The sequence below is a fragment of the Mustelus asterias genome, unplaced genomic scaffold, assembly GCF_964213995.1.
Source record: "Mustelus asterias unplaced genomic scaffold, sMusAst1.hap1.1 HAP1_SCAFFOLD_35, whole genome shotgun sequence".
NCBI lineage: Eukaryota > Metazoa > Chordata > Chondrichthyes > Carcharhiniformes > Triakidae > Mustelus > Mustelus asterias.
The window spans coordinates 2263444-2265329 of record NW_027590117.1 but is presented as its reverse complement, the minus strand read 5'-3'; the positions used below and the strand labels follow the sequence as shown (position 1 = coordinate 2265329).

The 1886-nt window shown below is 44.8% G+C and overlaps 1 non-coding gene across 1 annotated transcript; it reads right to left on the bottom strand.

The window, feature by feature from the left end:
- Positions 1 to 1378: 1378 nt before the first annotated feature.
- Positions 1379 to 1460, bottom strand: trnas-gcu (transfer RNA serine (anticodon GCU)). Its single transcript has one exon. It is a non-coding gene; the product is annotated as a tRNA-Ser (tRNA).
- Between the last annotated feature and the right edge of the window lie 426 nt (positions 1461 to 1886).

Below are 1886 nucleotides of genomic sequence, written 5' to 3'. Positions count from 1 at the left end.
TTTCTGCAGAGGGAATTTGAAGCGGAATTTTCCGTCCAAATAAATAATCCTTTTTGTTTCATTTCCGGCAACTGCTGCGTGTGAACTGTTCTTGACCACATGATTTGAAACGCAAGAGGCCGTGGATAAGGACCTAAATAAATGACCAGTGCTATGGCCGGGAACCGAATCCGGGCTAACTGCTTCGAAGACAGCCATGCTCATCACGACATCACCAGCGCTTGCTCTGCTAAAGTGGTTGTTATTTTCATTAGTTATAATTACGGAATTACTTTCGCTGCTCACGAAGGTGTGTCCATAACACAATTTGTAAACTGATCTTGGCTGTCGCGTTTTTCTGCACAGTTTAACCCCCCTTTTCACTGTAGTTTCTGACTGAGAACTCATTGAATAGCATTGAGGCCTATTCTTTCATTGCAACAAAGTTTACACAGGAAGCAAATCGAAGAAATATTTCCATTAATAACTCATGAATAACGAGAATCTTGAGTGAATTTCATTTCAGGTGTCCTGTTCTGTTCTGTTCTGACCTGCGATATCTAATTAAATAAGTCACCAATGTGATGGTCAGGAACCTTGATCAAATGCTCACACAGTCACCACCATCGCCCACTTGACTCTTGGAGCTGCTGCTGCCCGCAGAGGTGGCCAAGCAAGAGGCACAGATGTTGACAAACTGCACCCGCTCCAAGTAGATTAACAAAATGACTGAACAAAAAAAGGCACTATGACAGTCTCTCTGAAAGCATTACACCAACACCTCTTAAAGAATCAATTTGCTGTAACTAATTCAATATGAACCTATTCAATGTCAGCCCTATTCCTTGCCAGTCCTCAAACAGGCATTGACTGGTTAGAAGTTTTAATCTTATCCGAGAGCAGTTCGGGAAATTCTCAAAGAAGTGAAACTGTCGCCCTGAACTTCATAGAATCCCGACAGTACAGAAGGAGGTCATTCGGCTGATCGAGCCGGCGCCATCAGCAATCCCATGCAGGCCCGTAACCCCACATATTTAACATGTTAATGCTCGTGACAGTGAGGGGCAATTGAACAAGACCATTCCACCAAACCCGGCACTAATTTTCATGGCGGAACGTCCGATTCTGGAAAGACAAAATCCGCAACTGGTGCCTCAAATGAAGCTGGAGTCTGTTTTGGAGTTTCTCCTGGTGGCAAACTCCTGCCCAAAGCTGGTGTCCTGATTTGAATCGATTGCCAGCTCGAGTTTCTCATTTGGATGAGGAATCTGGAATGGTGCTGGATTATTCACCCCAAATACCTGCAGAACTCGGTCGAAACTTCACGTTTGTTCGGAAATCTCAATATCAGTCCACCCTCAATCAGTGGGTCAATACGAAGACGGAGAAAATGCATCTACGACGAAGATAGGATTCGAACCCACGCGTGCAGAGCGCAATGGACTAGCAGTCCATCGCGTTAACCATTCGGCCACCTCGTCATGCGTCTATACTGCCCCAAACCAGCTCTTGTGCTCTTAACACCCGCAACAAGAAGACATTTCTCCCGCAGGACAATGTTGTGGTCCTGCTCTCTCATTAATCTCGGTTCGTTGTAACTCTTCCATTCGATGTAAATCCATAGAAAGTAAAGAGGGAGACAGTTAATTTATCAGGCCCCTCCAGGTCAGAAGGTTGCGTGTTTAATTCACGTCAGGCTCCTGGAGGATTTCTGCAGTTGGTCTTTGGATTCTGCATCCGGGGAAAGTTGATTGTTTGCAAATGTTCGCGAAATGATACATTTCAAAATTATGATGAAATGATATTTTAGGGATACCTCCGGTTTCCACGAGCAGGTCATATTTTTGCTGTTTGTAAATTTAAAGCAACGTCCACGGTCCGAGATGATTCAGCGGACATCTCAGGGG